General features: G+C 32.0%; 1 long non-coding RNA gene across 1 annotated transcript; it reads left to right on the plus strand.

The window, feature by feature from the left end:
• The first annotated feature begins 1,615 nt into the window (after positions 1-1,615).
• Positions 1,616-14,820, plus strand: LOC123563480 (uncharacterized). Its single transcript, XR_006688825.2, has 4 exons — positions 1,616-1,986; positions 5,874-5,939; positions 6,316-6,417; positions 14,600-14,820. It is a non-coding gene; the product is annotated as an uncharacterized LOC123563480 (long non-coding RNA).
• Positions 14,821-20,828: the final 6,008 nt, after the last annotated feature.

Consider the following 20,828-nt stretch of genomic DNA (forward strand, 5'->3'; position numbering starts at 1 on the left):
ATATGTTATATATTTCACCAGTATGAAGTCCTCATATATCATTGCAATAGTCCATGACTGACAAAATATATGCATTGTTGAATATCTCCATGTCATTAGTCAAAATATAAGAAATTATTTTTTGACAGAAAGCATGGTCGAAGTGCTTCATGTGTCTTTACTTTATCGGCATACCAAAGTTATTTGCAATGATCAGTTGATTTCTGCAATTCATAGTATCTTGAAAGCTTAAAATGATAACATTCTAGCCAGACAAGCAGACAGACTCAAATATCAAATAAAAGAAATACAAGGGTAGGCAGGTATAGCAACAAGAAATACAATGTATAAAATAGTAATTTATAGGAAGCGTAAGTATAAACTGATTTATATTTCTGGTACTTCTGCTGCTGCTTTTGTTTAATCTACTAAATTTATTAGTATCCCAGTCCAACACCTGTACTACATACGTTATAGTAGCGTGTTAAACGATTTTAGCCAATCGCCTAGCGCCATTGGAGGGTTCTCCATGAAATGACCAATGGATTCATTTCTAAAAGCTTTCTTTGTTTACAAGGTGTCGGAGCTATTTGTGTGTGCAGAATTTTCGGAGCTATTTTCAAACAGATTTGTATCAAAAAAAACTTCCATCCCCCTGCCTTCCTTTACATGTACATCTCGGTAGTCACCACCTATTCTTATGGTGGTTTTCCAACTTTTGCCAAATTTGGTTACTGCAATTTATTTTACTTCGTTGTTCATAAAATAAACCGTCTGACTCGAAGGGTCAGATATCTCCTGACTCATTGGGTCAGATAATTTTTAACCATATCTTATCCTAGTTTTCTTTGGCATAATGAACAATGGTAGGTACAGCAGCAAGAAATATAAATGAACGACCAGAAGATGTACAGAATACCTCAAGTTATTACATAGGTCATAGTGCAGTAGCTACTCTGAATGTTACTGAGATGCTATAAAGAAAATCATTTCAACAATCGTTACTTTTGCTCGATTTCACATAGTGTATTTTTGTGTTTTGTCACGCATTTTAAGTCAAACAAAAATGTACAGTTTTACAGAATTATTTCTCAAATGATGCAGATAGCAACTGACTTATACATGTTCTTCTTGGTGTCATTTCGGCTTGGTTAAACTGTATTTCATAAAACAGCGTTTTTGTTTTTGTGTGTGTAAAAAGAAAACCTCTGAATTTAATATTATTTATTCAATTTCAAAACTAATTTCTGATACTAAAATTTACAATTGGTATATTTACATATTATAATTGCATAATATTTTCAAGTAAATAAAGAAACACATATGATAAATGAAAACGAAAAAGGTCTACTTTCTACTTTATTTATACGCACTAAGATCTCTTTTGCTCTTATTCCTTGGTATGTATGATATATTATACAGAAAAAGAATGACAATTCTAATTAATACAGCTGTATTTTGTCCTTTTGTTGGTTAACCAAATTCTTTTATTATCAATCTGACTATCCTATAGTTTACCTAAATTGGTTTAAGAGGGCTGTGTTTCGTTTCCATTTCCCAATGACATTGAATTTCCTATCTCCTGTTACTCCAGTGTGTGTTTCTTTATTGACCTAAAGACGGATAATTGCTGCGCGGCTATTATAGCGAAGGAAAGTTGTATTGGAATGTACATTTAGTCCGTCTATCTCTCTCAAGCAATGCCAGTGCGGCGACAGTGTAGAAGCCAAAATTGACATTATCAGATATTGTAGCTTTTCTTTTCGCATGGTTTGAGTCGTTACCGTATGTGATTGGGTTCTCTTATAAAAAGTCTTTATTCAGAAGAAGAAAAATAGGGTTATTGGATTAGTTAGGATATATGTTGAATGAATAATGTCGGAAATGTAATGGTGTTTGTCTCAGGAATGTAAAAGTAAGGAGAATAGGAAATGTGAGGAGTGTCTGCATAGTACAGAGATATACATCATAGTTTGAATGAAAATATTTTAATATAATTGAGATTAGGTAAGTATCCAAAGAATTCTTTCTGTCTAAAACAGGCATTTAACATGAACTTTCTGTGTCAGAAATTTCATATGCATGGACTCCAGGAAATATAATCTAGCCAGTGGAAAACAAAACAGTTTACCTTCACATAAGGAAAACGCTTATCAATACAATCACGATATTAACAAAAAAGTGAATTTATAAGCTTACCTTACAAATTTATATTGTCATTATAAATGTGTTTACAAAAAGCTGCATTTACATAACCAAACATCGGATTTAGCATAATGCATCATTATACTAAAATGCAAGCAGTCGGAAGAGATACTGTTATATAAGAAATTTACACCTATAAATTGCTCTCCAATATTATATTCTTCCTGTCTTTTTCTATTCTACTCTACTTTTTCTACCATGGACAAAGGAAGTTTACTGTAGAAAATCATGTTCTTGATTGGGCGACTTGTTACATGTTTACGCGTCTTTATAAAGAATCATAAAGCTATTACCATATAAAAAAAATAATTCGTTTTAATGACGTATTTTTCTTCCATTTATTTGACTAACTCACGTGTAAATCACGTCATGATTTAGACTGAACCGATTTGGTGCACTATGTTTATTAGATAATCTTATACTTTGTGTGGTGTAACGTTGTACCATTTTGATAATTTATATTGGCAGTGGAAAGTTTACTTATTATAGTGGTATAGTTTTATTACTGGTATATAGCAAGAACAATGTTTTAGAACCAGCAGAGTACTCTAGAACATCCGCCGTATCGTTAATGTAAATTTAACTATACAGGCTGGCTGACCTTTACCGTTTGCCTTGTCTTTACGCATAATACAGAAATCTGTGAAAAGTGAAGATCCAAAACTTTTAAACCAATGCTTAAAACAAATGTTGAGAATTTAAAGCATATTGTATAAGGTATTTAATAGGCTGCATATTCACAGAAGAACGCATTTTTCTTGAATGTTATCTCAAAGAGATAAACGTAAATATTTAAGACAATATCTGGTAGTTTATAGCCAGCAACTGTACGTTACATTTTAAATATAAGGATTGACTAAATCGCATAATGACAATGCACAAAAGCAAATTATTCCTTAAATGAAAAATACATTTAAATTTAATAAAAGCAATAAAACACTTCGAGTAATTCTCCTTTTTTTCTCAGTGTACAATATTGACAATTATCTTGTCTATCACTACAGTTTTATATTTAAGTAAGTAATCAGCTTTGAAAATTCATGCAAACCTTATTACAGATTTTATGTTGAATTAAAAACAACTCGAAAGATATAAAATAGCAATATTGTTACTAGTTGTCAAAATACTGCTGACTCGGTGATAATATAACTGACAGTCTCCGACAAGAAAACGATAAATAGACGACTTTTTTAAAAAGATAAATCATCCACATGCATGATGTTCGTTATTAAATATGTCTAGACGCAAGATGGCCCTAAAACGAAAACCTTCTATTTAAACTGATAAGAAAAGACATTCCTCCATATACTCCTCAAAAAAGTAGTGTAAAAAAAGCAGTCAAGTTGTGAAATAAAATTCAAAATAACTATTAAAGGATGCGCAAGCTTTTTTCGCAGTAGCTGTCATTACTTACTGGTTCTCCTTTGGCTATATAGTTGTGGGCAGTATCGGAATATTCGTAGGAAATCATATTTAAAATAAAGGAAAATAAATGTGTTTAAGTATCATATCTTGAAAGTAGTTATTGTCGTTTTGTAATATTCAGTCTAAATTTCAGAATTGTGTCTAAATAACTCAGAATAAAGCATGGACATCAGTATTTCGTTGTGTATTCTGTAAGCCACTTATATAGTAAAAAAAAAGAACAAAACGTTGTCCAGTGGAAAAACGATTTTGTAAAAAATATGAAATTATTGTTAAATCTTCTTTATATTATATCATATTTTCTCGAATATTTCATGTTAATTTTAGAATTTATGATTATTTGTATAAATGATTATATTATTGTATGAACAGAAGTAAAGAATTAAGAAGATGTGTCGAAATATTTAAATTGTCTCGAAATTATTAGCATTTTACCTAAATAATTGCAATACATTTGGTCTAAATGGGAGGGTTATTTTTGTATGATTTGTATTTCATGACACAACTTATATGATGTAATCATAGACGAACAACATGACCATCGTTACCAACATGCAAAAAAAGTTCTACAAATATAATTGCAAACTATAGTTCGCGAGAAAGATAAAAAATGTGGTTTTTATATGTTGTTGAAACAGTAAACAGTCCTAAAACAAAGTTTTGCTAGCTCCGGTAGCTACAATTTAAACATCTATATATACGTACATTTATTCAAAATATAGTTCATCCTTATTGTATACAAAACGATAGATAATACACTGCCTTGAAGTAGAATCGTTAATAAATTAATGCAAAAACAAGAACGGTTGTAATCTTTCAACAGTTTGACAAATGTAGTTTCTTTAAAATGAAGATCAAATTTATAGGTAGTAAATTACAAAAAAAATTGAAAATATTGCATTCCTGTGTGTTACGTATTTCGTATTGTACAGTACTTCTAGTCTCGTTAGACGAACGCTTTACAAGGTAATATATTTGGTATCAAGTCAACTCGTCCCCCAGTCAATTCGTTCCGATTTGGTCATTTCGTCCCCCAAAATTGGTCATTTCGTCCCCATCATGATAAAATTTGGTCAACTCGTCCCCATTTTAGTCAACTTGTCCCCCTTTTGGTCAATTTGTCCCCCTTTTGGTAATTTTGTCCCCCTTAATATTTTACGCATTTTTGCTTTTTTTATGATATCTTTGACTTTTAAAACTGATATTTAAAATCATCGTGAGTCTTGAAGGAGTTATATTGAAAATTGTTAACTTTATATAATTAGGTTTGATAAAATAACAAAAGAAATATACTGAAAATATAAGACAATTAACTGAATTGAAATAAAAAAATAAAAACAATGCCCTTAGTAATAAAAATATAATTTAATAGAAAATCTAATTAACTTTTTAAAAATCATAGTAAGAAAAGAGAGAGCAATAAATCCTTATCCCTGATCATAATAAAAGAAAGTTTTAATTAGAAATGCAATAAAAAATAAATAAACAACTAATATATCTGTCACATATGTATTACTAAAGATAACCAACATGCTTTATATTCATTTTTGTCATTAAAATAAAAAAAAAAAACATCAAGAGTCGGGAGGCAGGAGGTTCTAAAAACTGTAGAATGAGCATATAACTCTATACCTACATACGAAAGGTGTTAAAGGTTATTAATCACATTTAAAGCCGTTGATTGGGCTGATTGAAAGGTGTTAATGGTATTTAATTGCATGTGAAGTTGTTGACTGATCGAATGAAATGTGTCAAAATTTCCGTTAATTGGAGTGAGGAAATTATTTGTTATAAAAAAGTTTAATAAAAAGTTTGATCTTATTCAAGAGTTTGAAAATAAGCAGCATCAAATACAGACATTTAAACAGCAATCATGTTGTCCAACATAGCAGACTTACAAGAAAAAAAATAAAACGGAAAAAAAACATAAAATCCTCCTTGTTAAATCGATCATTTTTAAAGCAAAAAGTTCTGAAAACAAATGAAAATTTATGTATATTTTTAGCATTAAATATACATATTTGAAAGAGAAAACGACTTAATGTATCATATTTTGATTTTTTTCTTTCAAAAATACATTTAAAAAAGGGGGCCGAAAAGGGGGATGAAATGACCAATTTGAAATCGCCGAGGGGTACGAAATGACCAAATCGGGGACGAGTTGACTGGGGGACGAGTTGACTGAAAATCATATATTTTACTCTTTTCATTTTTCAAAAGATACTGTTCACGTTTCTGGTAGTTACTCCATTTTTTATTTTCAGACTGTCTATCAGAACCATTTTTCTGACTTTTTCACATATTTCTGGAAGACTGGCTACGATTTCCCGGTAAGTGTTATCATAGTCTGTGACGGTATTTCGAAGTGTATATCCATATATGATATTTTTGTGATCGACTGTTTCAAGATTATAAATGTTTCTGTATTAATTTAACAAGGTTTATTTCGTTAATGAGATTCATTTTGAAGAGTCACAAGCTTTAAAAGACGTTCCCGAAGTGATATTCTAGACATTCCTTTCAGTCTTTTTGATACTGTGTATTGTAAGTATAAGCATAACAGCCGATGTGAGTCCTTATGATCTTGATATATTGTTTGCGCAGCTTTAATATATTTAAACACATTATTGAGTGTATATGTGTATTACCATGTTACGCGTTTTCGAGGTAAACGCTCATTGTGTATACATTGTGTGTTTCTAACAGGGGCGTTCTAGGAATGGAGAAGGAAGACTTGAAGCGACAGGTAGAGATGCTGCGGATACATAAAGATTTACAGAGAATGTTTGTCTCTGACGCTGTTAAAGAGTAAGTATTTCTACAGATAGAAACACCTGAATTACTTTCGATGAATACTGGAAAAACGTATAAACGAATTCAATTTAAATCTCCTGACAGACACAGACTACTGTACTACTGTCTGAAGTCATTCATCTTATCATTACGTAATAAGGCGTCTAAACATGGCATGCATCCATATAAGTCAGAACCAATCTTTGAGTTTATATCTGATACATATAATTACATTAAATAAAAACATGAATATGAATATATGTCGAGCGGTGCTTGCCAAAACAGCCTAAGTGCTTCTTTATCTGTATGCACTTGGACCTTCCTTGTTTTCACCCTGCAATGTTCATCGTCAAATTTTGTTAGACAGTACATGAACACATTGCTAATGGTAGAATACTGCAAATGTATTTGCAAATTAGGCAAAGTAACGTTATATCTTCTTTATTTATTTCAACAAACCAGTTTTGTACTTGTACGTAAAACAAGTTGTACGTTTAATAAATTGTGCTTAAGAACCAAAACAGAAGTACTTGCATGGGTTTAGCCAATGTAAAAACCATGAACCCATTATGATATTCAATTACCAATTTCCTTTTCTCTTTACTTCACAACTGAAGAGTTGTATTCCCCATCATTGCTTAAACAAGCCGTCGAAATCGTTTGAAAAGTGAAAGGTATTTTGCTATCTACCAATTCAGATTGGGAAACACAGAGAATACGATCCTAATGGGAGTGATATCTTTCCCAGAGTATAAATACAAAATTCATTAATGACACCATAAACAATAATCTACAAGTAATTTCAGAAATACATTTGATAAATGTTCTATTTGATCCAGACCGAGTCTCTAGCTGTGATCAATCAATAGTAGCCCGCAGTATTCTTGATTGCACAAAAGCTGCCTATCACGATAATTGCAGAAACATATAGAATGTCAGCTGCGCACTAAAACAAATAACGAATAACTATTTATTTTCATAAGGGTTCAGAAATTAATGATAATTGGTATGTGTAATTTGTTCAGGCTATACCGATTCTGTTTGACTGATAAATAGAGGATATTACATGTGTGTATTTTCCTTTAGTTTGTTCCTGTGTTAAACATCATTACATACTGTTATTAAACAGACTATTAGTATCGTAATCCCTTTTAAAATATATATCAGATAATGTCATGAAAGTATCGATCTATATTAAATCATAAGATTACTTCTTATCAGAGACACTCATAAAATGCACAAATAAAAGACTGATTTGGAAATCAATTTGCTCTACTTTATGTATTAGGTACAGCTGGTTGTGTACGTCAGAAGTAATCCAATTTCCAATACCTTTGGGTACTCTTGCAATAACAAGATATTACGACAGACGCTGCGTCTTACGCTAATTACCATGAATTTTCAGAAATGATCGGGTCACTTATAATTACGTTTATCTGCCACTATTACATAGCTTTAACATAAGCGCAACTTGTATATCATTTAAATACTTGTATTATGCCATATTTGCTTAAATAATTATATTTCTCTTTATTCAAGTTATCAAATATCTTACTTAAGTGTGAATCTTTTTCTGTTGACTATGTTTATATAATTCAAACTGTTTACAGAAAATTAAGACCGATTTGAATTAAAGTAAGAAGTCCACCATACACACACTATTTGTTTGATGCTTTGGGATATGGTCCCCACTATATTAAGCAATGTGTAATAAAGTTTATTTCATTTTGCTTACTGAATTTTACATTTTCTCAGAAGAACTTTTTCCCCTTAAGGCTCATCTCATAATACATAAAAAATTCCGAGGTTATATGACATCTTGAAGAGCATTGATTACTGCCTGTCAATAGTCACACTAAACTGATAGCATAAAGATTAAACTTTTTTCAAATTACCTGTACCAAAATCTTTGATTTGGACGAAGGCATAACCGTAACTTTATAATGGTTAAGATCATGTGAATCTATAAATTAATGAAATACTTCCTTCATACCGATACTTTATGCATTGTATTTATTAGTAAATTGACAACTGTTTTGTAGAGTTATATATATGCTTAATATGCTGTTCAATTATCATGTAAAACATTTTTTTGTATGATTTGGTGCTCTTAGATTTTTTTTTGTTAAAAGATGGAGCTAACCGTTAATACTTTTTAATACTTTCTAGCACGATGCTGGAATTTGTCAGTCCTCGGGACTTTTATATATGCCGTGGCATCTTTAAACATCTTTAAATAGCTTCTGGTTATATATAGATGAGTATGAGATCGAGGTTGTCGAGCAAAGAATTCCTTTTACACCAGTTTCAAAATGAAGAAAGTGAATATTCTGTTTAATCAATCATTCTAAATTTAATTTCGTGCAAAACGCCGAATTTATGGCCTTTATTATTGCATTAGCATTTGCTATATGACAGTGCATAAATCAGATATCCTGCAAAAGACAACTGCATGGAACACGCCAGTTGCAGTGTTCCTGTTAAATATTTTAAACGCTTCATCCATTATTTAGTAATTTATTTTGCTTATCAGGCGTTTAAGACTTAACTATTTCGAAACTATCCCTTTAAGATATGCGTTCTGAAATAAATTCTAAAATGAAGAAGTTTACAGTTATATCAGTTTCAACAATTACAGAGTTAAACTTAATAAATTCGCAAGCAAGCAGTACTTCTCGCCGTAATATTTATCCTTTCTATATATCGAATAGACTGGCATCAGTCCTTAGAGTCCTCTCTACTACAAAATCCTCTTTAATAGCACTTCCATAAAAAAATTACAATACCTCAAAATGGTTTTCTGAAAAAAAAACACAGTATCAGTATGAAGAAAGAAATAAACATTATTACAGATTATTTGATCTCTACAGACTTTGTAAGTCTATATATCGAATCGCATTTATTATTGCTTCTTTTTGTCTTTGATTAACTCTTCATTTATTAATAAGACAAATATTCAGTCATAGTACTCTGTCACGATTCTAATGCAGAAATATTGCGTGATATTTTATATTTCATTAATCATGCAAACTTGTTAATGGTTTAATGCTTTTATAGAGATCCTGTTACGTTGGCAAATGATACAGAATTTTAATTTGCATCTTGAATTGTTTTATGTGCGTCAAAGAATGGTTTTACATTCATTATCGCATCAATGTATCATTAAGTATTATGGATCGGTGGATCTGGGAATAACATTTAATTCAGATTAAGTTATGGAACGCTTAAGTGCCATCTTGTATCAACAAATGAGATATTACAATTATGACATGTGTGTGCGTCAAAAGTTAATCACAAAATTTTTTTTAATGTCATCTAAAAACTACAACAGGAAAGTCAAATTATTTTTCAATAACTTTGTACTCGTATGATATACATCAAAAAGTAACACCACAGTTAAACTCAGGCATGTGCCAATTCCAAAATGCTAAATGAAAAGAAAGGAATTGCCCCGTGAAACACACTATTTGGTGAACTCATGAAAGTAATTAAATTTCACTGAAGTTTCTTTATTTCTGTCTCCTGATGTCTTTCAACATAAATTCATGGACTAACGTCGCTTTACAGGTACCTTCAATCATCATTTCAATTATATCTTCACCTTGACTCACACATACCAAATGAACCTTTCACTGGTTGAAGGTCAGATGGAAATACGTGCCTCGAGTGTAAGACATTTACCCGAGAGCCAGACAAATTCCATCTGCACTTTCAACTAGTGATAGATTCTTTTTCTTGCATGCCGTTTTCTTAAATTAATAGAAAAAAAGTAAATCGAATGCTTTCTTTCGAGCACTATTTTATTATAGTAGCGTATGAATGTACACATTCATTCATAAATAGCAGCACATAAGTCATCTTAAACCCCTGTTTTTCTAGCACCGGCAAAAAAGGGAAAAAGCTGTATGACATGCAAAATCATTTATATTTAATTTATTTATATCTATAAATATAGGGGCTTCCGTGGCCGAGTGGTTAAGGTCGCTGACTTCAAATCACTTGCCCCTTATCGATGTGGGTTCGAGCCTCACTCGAAACGTTGAATTCTTCATGTGAAGAAGCCATCCAGCTGGCTTACGGAAGGTCGGTGGTTCTACCCAGGTGCCCGCTCATGATGAAATAACGCACGGAGGGTCTTCCTCTACCATTAAAGTTGGAAAGTCGCCATATGACCTATCATGTGTCGGAACGACGTTAAATCCAACAAAAAATATCTTTAAATTGAATTTTCGCACTGAATAACAACATGTTACGAGAAAAAATTCTTTATTTTATGTTTTTCGGTGGTTTATCGAAATATAACGGTGAATTATATCCTGATAAACTCACCGGCCACTCAGTGAAAATTATCAAATCTGATACCCGGATTAACTTCAAAAAGTTTACCGAGCGTACTGAAAGCTGGAAACAAGACATAAAATAAACAGAAAAATTGTTGGTATCGATGTAATATCACGGTAATTTCACTCGTGAACACCAAAAGTTGTTATTTTCACTCGTGGCTGCGCCACTCGTGAAAATGTCACTTTTGGTGCCCACTCGGTGAAATTATAACATGATATTACACCGAAACCAACAATTATCCTCTATTTAATCTTCAAAGTGTTTTTTATAATTTACTCCAAGTACCTTCTTCAATTAAATTGATTGAAGATAAAAATGAAGAAAAGAAAATGAAGAAAATAAGTTTAATAATATTAGCATTGCTAGAATAATTTGTATATTCCATGACTTTACTTAAAACTTTACTTTCCGTTAAATTTTACATTAAAGCCGAAACAAGCTTCTTTTGATTGTACATGTATTCAGGTGTTTCCTTAATTTGGTCTGACTTTTTCCATAAAATGTTTATGTTTTTAAATAAAAGAAAATACCAATTACCCTGACAGTGCATTTTCCATTGTAAAATAAATCCGTCTTGGACATTAAAAGAGTTTTAAAATTTTAATTAGGCTTATTTGTTCACTAATATATAATCTCTAGGATATCTAAGTTAGAATTAAGCACCATTTCGCTGTATCAGACTTGTATATTTCGTAAAACAGTTTTTGTTTCATCGAATCATAGGTAAGAATCGTACACCGAGAAAAATATTTTTCATATAATTGATAGATAGACCTTATCAATGCTATCCTTAAATGCAGAACGATTCTATTATCATCTATGAAGACATTTATAAAAAAATAATGTATTACACATACCTTGATCTTGCGAAATAAAGTCACAATGCAAGAGCAATGGTGGATCCAAAAACAATCAATGAATTTTATTTACTGTAACTAATCATTGCCATTTTTGTAAAGGAGGAAACTAATTAGCTTTTTACTATTATTTCCCCCAAAGGGCATGTAAAAAGCAAATGGACTTGTTAAATTAAGAAAGAAAGAAGCTCTACAATTATTAAATTTTGTCGTTCTTAATAACCGAGGACGTTTGGGTATATAAATGTAAAAACCGCATAACATTTGTGTAAGACAATACTATTGAAATAATTCTAACACGGATTATTTTACTTTATTGTAATTTTTTATTTAAATCATGTAAGAAATTTACCGAACAAAGTAATGGAAAGACTGACCTTTCTTGTTAGGTCTACAACTTGAGTCCTCATATCATATCGGCTATTAGGTCGATGCATTTCTGAATATATTACTTTCATTACCTATGTTGATAAGTCTGTTTAGTTGCTTATGTTTGGATGTGTGTTTTTCTGTGTTTTATACATTGTAATGCCTAAAGTCTGATGTATTTACCCGCTCCTTTTGGTTGCTTCATTGACTTATGCATTGCTATGTGCTTTGTTATTCCCATGTACCTTACTGTTCTAACCAATTGCCATGTATTAATACACATATTGCAGGCTTTTTGCAGTTTTCCTTCTTGTTTTTGGTATTAGTTGGTTATTTCAAATCTGATTTGATGTAATACACATTTTAAGACATTTCTTATCATGCACATTGGTGCTCTTTTGCTTTTCACGTATTAACTGACCTTTTTAAGCTGTTTTAGACATTAGCCAAGACTAGCATCAATCACACATTTAGTTGTTTACTTCTTAATGTCATGTGCTATTAGCAGTTCTACTTTTTTATGCATTAATTGCTTATGTTTATTTTCTTGTGCTGATTTCATGTGTTGATATTTCGTTGTTATTCTAATGTCGGCCAAAAGCTATACATAGTAAATGTTGATTGTATGAATCATCGACTTTAAATATAATTTGTATTTGTATCTTTTCTGTAAATATGAAGAATCATCTGCTTTATCGATGCACTGGTTATGCATACTCTTATCCGTCAACATGTGAACTATTGAAATTGGTTGTTTCTAAGAAATACTGCGTGTTATGTATAAGTGACATGTACTTATACACTATGATCAACTGTCTTGCAGTGCACAAATTCCATAACTCTACTTTGTTTTGTTACAAAATTATACCCATTTCCTTCATAAGTAATCTTGTATCTCCGCTAATGTGAATGGATTGAAACTTCACTTCACACACAGTTATGCCCGTTTCCGACCTTTTATTTATTAATTGAACTTTACTTTCTTTAGTAACAAGGCTGCTGAATAGTCAAGCGTTGCTGTCCTTATCGTTTCCCAAGCCCAATTTATCATTATATAACTTAAAGCTAGAGCAACTGACGAACCAAACGTACTTAAAGTGTTGAAATCCATCCTCTAAAATTCAGGCATTGGCATTCAAAACTTTTTAGGGGAGGGTCCCCTTACTTATTTCCTGCAGAAATGTTACAAATTGCAGAGTCATGTAGACAACAATCTAGTAATGATGTATCGGATTTGCTCCAGATTCTTACGTCATAACTAATAAACAAAGATAATGTTAAACAGACAAGCAGTCACATGTCCCTTTCTGTCAAACTTTATACTGTTCACTTTTTGTCACAATGCCAAAACTATAGGTCGTTATGGCGACTGTCTAGCTTTTTATTGTGGAGGAAGACTCCATATGTCCCTCCGAACATAACTTCATCACGGGCGGGCGGCACTTGGGTAGAACCACCCGCTTTCCGTAAGTCAGCAGGATGGCTTCCTCATAACTTGCAGTGACTGGCAAGTGATGTTAACCTCTTGGCCTTCAAGTATTATATTTGGTATCTAATATCTGTCTACGTGCACTTTTAAAGAAAGTCACCAAAACCATGGTTTGAAAAATATAATTGTAGTTATTAGTATTATCTTTTCAGCGATAGCGAAACTAAAATTTCTTACCATCAGTTAAATACTGATAAAACTACTAAAGTCATTTTTATAACAACTCAACAAAAACGACACGTTTAGAAACTGATGACATTTAGCATTTATATAAGAATGTAATACCTGGAAAAATGTCTGGTTAAAAAGGACTAGGTGTTTATATGCAACATGGATAAAAATGGGGTCCATATATCAAATCTATGTGCAAAAAAAAATATCTCGTATATCTGGTTGTTATCAAAAATCAAGGAATTTCGGATACAAATTATAAAAAAAATGTTTTACAACGGTTATATGCAACTACATATAAATTATTGCTCTATTATATTGGGAAACACAACGTTCTCAAATGTACATGAACGTTTCATTTTAGCGATTTTATCAGCAAGTTTTTTTTATAAAAATCGGCATGTTTCATGTATGAACGTCGTTAACAGTTAACATCCCAACTATATTTTTGAAATGTACATGCAGCCCCCTACGCTAATGATGCTTCCTTGACTGAGATCAGATACAAACACTAAATACGCACAAAGGATTGTTTAAATGTAGTATCCTCTATTCTGGTCCAATTACTTTATATTGTCTACCTTTACAATTGAATTTGATCTGCTTGTTCTTGACATTGCTTTAGATCATCATGTCTCAACTGGATGAAAGTTACATAACGTAATTCCTTTTGTTTTCTGACTTTTTATATATTTACTAATATATGCTTTTGTATTTTCATTGTTCTCATGTTTGATATGCATTATGTTCTGTGCTACTTTAAGGGGGCCTCGTGGAAGATTAGCTAAATGAGCCACCCTCAATATATAAAGAATTTACTCACTTTACGTACTTGCGGTTGAATTATTCCAGTATGGCATCTTGCTACAATCTAGAAATACGTTTTGCAAAACTTCAGTTCTAAAAAGGTTCTAACATTGCATTTTTACTAAGAGTAACATGAAATTCATATTTTCCTCTTTTACAGTATGATTTGCTTCATCGACCAAAACATTAATGAAGATGGTCTAGTAATACCTCCAGATAAGAAGAAGAATCCTTGGGATAATTCAAGAAAGTGTTCAATATTGTAAATTAAACAGTCATGCAATTTCAACATTTTATTAGCTGGTTAATATTATGTGTATTGATATTATCAACATACATCTATTATTAGAGGTATCACATACGTTTTTATACTAGTAATGTGCTAAGGACTTCGGACACTATCATATGTTTCTAGCCTATATTTTAAATGCAAATTTCTCCTAAAGTATTTAAACAATACCCAAAGCGTTTCGAGTCAGTGATAAACCAATGTATTAGTTAATTTTTTACAGCAGAAACTGATTTGTATCTGTTCCTATCAAGATGTTTTTCTTATTTTATCTGGGCCAGGGTATATTTTCTTGAAAAAATAAAATGTTTAAATTTCCGTGAAAATATAATGTCATCACTTTACGGAAGTTTTAAATATTTTAATTCCAGTCGAAAAAAGTGACAAAATCTGTTTATTTAAGGAAAAAATAACATTTTAAGATTAAAATCCTATAAATAAATAAAAAAGGGAACAATATTTTTCCAAACAACCTGTACTCGATTTATCTATACACTGTTCATAATGTAAAGTTATTGACGCATTACATTGTGTGAATAGGTATACATGTATAAGTGACCGGTCAGTTTTATTACAGTGGTTCAGGTAGTTATTTAAGTACATGTACATGTCTGTATAGCTCTGTTATAAGTGATGGCAGCTATTTGTGTGATGTATAACATTAATTATAAGAAAAGTCAGTAATCTTATCAAGGCCGTAGGGTGGGATTTTGATTAGGATAAGTACCAGTGGCACACATAATATTTGAGCCGCGCCATGAGAAAACCAATATAGTGCAATTGCCACCAGCACTGATCGATCCTGACCAGCCTGCACATCTGCGCAGTCTAGTCAGGATCAATGCTGTTCGCTAACGGTTTGTCTTATTCCAATAGACTTTGAAAGCAAACAGCATGGATCCTGACTACGCAGATGCTCAGGCTGGTCTGGATCCATGCTGGTCGCAAAGCCACTATGTTGGTTTTCTCATAGCACGGCTCGTTTCGCTTAAACATGTAATAAAAATGTATCCGAAATGACAGTTCTATCTGAGGCTTGCCTAAGGAAGCTGGATCGGAAAAAGTTAAATCCGGGTAAGTCTGACAACAACCCATCTATAGATAATGTTGTCTATTCAGGGCTGAAGTTGTGGGCAAAACATATTCGAAAAGTTGAAGCAGGTCGCTGCTTAAAAGTTCCACCTGAAACTCGGCTGGACCGTTTAGTTCGTGTTCGCGTCTAGCCGTATTTGTATATGCCATCTGCATGGAAAGCGACTTGACACATCACTTTCGTGGCATCACACTGAATGTGAACCGTCACTGATAGTGACCTGCCAAGAAGCTACTGTTCTTGACCTATTCATCACAGGCATATCAATGCCAAGCTTTATTTCTGTTGGATAGACTATAGTCAGGATCAGATAAAATGCTGTGCACATATTGCCCTTTTTTTTGTTGTGTTTAGGCTAGTCCGCCGCAAAGAAAATCTCAATTCAGTTTTTACTGAAGAAGAACATGAAGTGATGAATGCGTGTCACATGTAGTATGTGTCTAAAGAAATAAATATAAATGCACAGAAAAGATGAAGAAATAAAGAAATGAAAAATGTATAAAAAATACAAAAAAAAAAATAATAATAATAAAAACAAAATGGAAAACAAATTACATCCTGGTGTGCGCGTCGCAGGAGGCATGCAGAAGATACCTGGTGTGTTGCTAGTATTTTACAGCACACATTTGCCAATCTACTACAACAAACAAACAGGATATGCGAATGAAAATTTAACCCAATGAATAATAATGAATTAACAGTATTTGCTTCTCTCACTACTCTACATGTATAACATGCCTATATGTGACCATTCAAACATTTGTATAGTATTTTAGTTACAAACAGATGTAAAATATGTGACTATCAAATTAATAAAAATGAATATAAAAAGTATTGGTTACTTTACATTTGGGAACACCCTGTAGTTATATTTTTTGTTTAAAAGTACTGTTCCACCCCTTGCATCAACACAATAGTCACAGAAAATGTGTATAATTAATATCTACATATGCTGGTCAAATATGGTTTTGATGCACGGGGGGGAACAATGTTCTTTAAAGCAAACTAGCTTTTATATGTATATAACAGGGTACGTAATTCTATTTAGAGCAAAAATTACCATTTTATGAAAAAATATTGAAAAATTTGACTTTAAGAAATAATCTCAAATATGTATTTTGATGGTATATGTAATTAAATACTTATTTCTTAGTGGTTTATTTTTCACTCTTGGAGTAGGCAAATTCATACAGAAAGTGTCCGAAGTCCTTTTGGAATTTAAGAAAAAGGATATTGTTTAAGATAGTTTCAGGTCAGTACGTAAAAGCAAGTTTTGTATGTCGAAACCGGGACATCAGTGTATATATAAATAATAATAATGACATGTATTTTATATATTATTTATGCAGAAATGTGATTCTTTCGTTTTAGGATCCTAAATGAATTATTGAAACGTCTAAAATAACAGACTCCTGTTTTGTTTTAACTAATGTAAGCAAAGGTTTGTGTCGTGTAAATCTCCAGTATTCAAACTGACAAACTGCAGATTTGTATCGCGGAAAAAATGCAAGAAAAGTAAGACACAAGATTTTCCCCTCACAATCGTTCTCACTTAAATTTCATTATAATTTTGGTAACAAAACATATTTCCTTATCATGTACCAAAATTGCATACCATGCGTATTCATTATATAGTAAAAATAAAATGATAAAATATGATCGGCAACAATTGTTTGCACTAATTGGAAAATTTGGAATGAGTTTTTACACCACATAACACGATCATCATTCAATTTCATTCATCATAACTGGAAAACAATGTGCATAACCTGAAAATAGCAAATTTTTACAAATGTGTACCAGTTTTACCAGCACAACCTCACGCGCATTGAGCAACGCCATGCACAAAAGCATGACGTCAAAATGTTAATATTTGTGAAAATTTTAAGTTTATACTTTTCTTTTATGCTGTAATACATTAGAGAGAATATCTTTATGTTTTAGGTATTTATATACTTCTATATATCTTAACTGATGTATATCTAAGAAAGAATGTCCGATCATTTATAATTCACAATTTTTTTTTGCGTGCAGGTGCAGTTCCGAAACAGTAAAATTTATAAAATGAAAATCCAACTATTTGAAATACGGAAAATTGTAAATATAATCCACCGAACTATATACAGATGAAATAAATTACACGCATATTATTGAAATTTATTCAACATTCTAGGCCCCATGTTCACAAATCAATATCAGTCTCAGCAGAGTTTGAAAAGGAAACTTTCTTTGTATTTTTGTCTAAATTGCATGTTTAAAGTTACATGTTCAATTAACGACTATTTTCAAGTGACTTTTCAGTACTGATTGACAGCCTCAGTTAGAATTTATAGAATTTAATCTTGAAGTTCTAGTCGAATTTGCAATTAAAATTTCAATCTCAAACTCAGTTGAAACTGAAAAAAAGTTTTGTGAACATGCGGCCAGATTGCTTGTTTTCGGTGCAGTTTTTTAGCATGCAGTCCGAATACCATACGTATATTATTTTAAAACCATTAATATTATGTATACAGTTCCATACAATTTATCCTCAAGAAATTCAAAAGCTTAGTAAACTAAGCGTTTGTGATTGAATTCTTTACAGTTTCTCTGTTAAAGTGTAGTTTAAGAAATAGCATATCACGCGTTTGTGCGTTAAAGTACTATTGATATTACCCATTAAATTTGAGTTGATTGTAGTTTTTCAAAGTACTTACGTCTGTTACTTAAAAGTTCTACACATATAATCCGTTAACATTTGGTAGCAGTTTTTAAAATGCAAGTAGTAGGTGTGTATGTTTGTGACATCTAGATTGTAAAATAGATACAGTAAGTGTGTTCGTATTGTGTAAATATACATGACTATACACGTAGATGTTTTGATTGAAATAAAGTACCATATACATGTTATTCCATGTTATGACTTCATTGGAAGTGGATATAATGAATATTCTGTGCCTAGGTAAAATTACCGCTTTCAAGATGTAAAAAAACGCCAGTATTATTTAGCTCTTATACACAGAGCTTGAACAAATTCACCAAAATCTATTTTTCTTTAATAACAAGGCCCGCATTTATCACTAATGAAAGTCTGAGACTTAGACCTAAGGGAAGAAAGTATTAGATTTGAAAAGACTTTGTTTATAGTTATTTTGTACTAATGAAATTTTGTTGTGCTATCTAAAACTGCCGATTGAACCCGCCAGTACGAATTTAATTTAATTTCGAAAGAAAAGAAAACAGCATTCCAAATTTCAAAGTTAAAAAGGTGAGGAATTTAGATTTGGTACCATTTTTGGTAACTTTTCTATCACATATAGGCATTCTGGTGACTTTTTTCAGAACAGGTGCGTGTTATTATATTTGTATCCTCGAGATATGATTTTGAAATGTATATAGCATACTCGTAACAATGCGTCCACCAACACATTATTAAGTGAAATTGTAAGTCTTTAATAGAACATAAAAGGTTATTCTAGTTGAGCACCCACCTTATTCTCCCTGTCTTAAGTCTGTGTGATGTTATCCTATGTTCGTTCTTTGCTGCAGAAAATGCTTGCAGATAAACGTTGCGTCACTAGAGGTGTCCTTGGTTCCTGAATTTTTATTATTTTAACAGTATGCAAAGGGGAACCTACTTTTCAACATTTAGGCCACGGGACACAAGACTTCACAAGTATACTTTAAAGTGGGAAATCAAGTACGAATAACATACACGTAAGGCAAGTTTTGAAAACGTAGCCTCCCCAAAGCAAAACATGTATTACGGGGCGTGTACAGGACTAGTATACATGGACAAACATACACGGACAAACATACACACATACATACATACACAGACAAAGACAAAGCAAACTCATGAGGACAAAACGATCAGAGAAATGAACATAGTCTGGCACGGCCTTGGAACTGTCAGTGACGAAAGCATCACGGGTGAGCTTAAACCCGGTTTATGGTGCGCACCTAAACTCACTCTTACCCCCACCATGTTGGAAAGACACAGGGCTTTGTAAATAAAAGTTATCGCAGCCAGACGAATCCCTAACACACAACGGAACATATTAGAATGCATCGGATTTAAAACACAAAATGCTCTTTGGCAAACCAAGTGCTCAATGTCGTTGTGGATGACAGAACATCAAGAGAAACATCCTTAGTGGCTAGACGTAAAAGGCCAGAAGACAGTAGTCCCGTTGCAATTTATAAACTGCCTATCGAACCCACCTTCCGTTCCTTCAGAAACAATTAAAGAGGAAATAGTAGCGTCCAACTGTAAAATGATTGAAAACGAAGCATGCGGCAGAGGAATTATAACTTCAATTAGTTTAACGTTTTATACTATATCAAATACAGTATGAAAATTACAAAGACGTGAAAATTGTCTTGATATTATTAATAGTACAGACATACAAAGACCAATGTCAGAATTTATCTAATCACCCTTACACTCCCGCAAAGACAATTATGATAAAATGCATTAAATATACATGTATTTGATTTCCCTAATACTTGCAGCAGTATACAGATTGTAGGTCACAGTTTTGAAAAGAATGAGGCATCAGTTTGACTGTTCTTTCTTAAAACCCAATATTTACAGAACTCGAACTAAAGTTGTCAAAATGACTTCAATGGCTGATTACAGAACCGTGCAACGAGAACAAAGACATAATATATTTTATATCGTATATCAATGAAGTTTTGTCTTGTTATCTAAAGTCAGACATACTTATCAAGGTAATCACATGCTTGAAACAGAAAAAACATTCGTTGTCTATTTTCTAATGAACAGATAGAGACGAAATCAATATGTATCTGTATAATAAGTGTAAAGTGAATATCAGAACCTCCAGTTATTACTGAAACATTCAATTACACTGAAAAGTATGGCATCAGACTAATGGGATTTCAGATACTGTTTGTAAATACTGACAAATTACATCTAAAGCTCCTTTCCATAAATAATATAACATCAAAATAGAGCATAATGAATTGACCCTTTAGTTTACTTAATTTCCTATTATCTTTTTT

Source organism: Mercenaria mercenaria, chromosome 2 (assembly GCF_021730395.1).
Source record: "Mercenaria mercenaria strain notata chromosome 2, MADL_Memer_1, whole genome shotgun sequence".
In the NCBI taxonomy this organism is placed as follows: domain Eukaryota; kingdom Metazoa; phylum Mollusca; class Bivalvia; order Venerida; family Veneridae; genus Mercenaria; species Mercenaria mercenaria.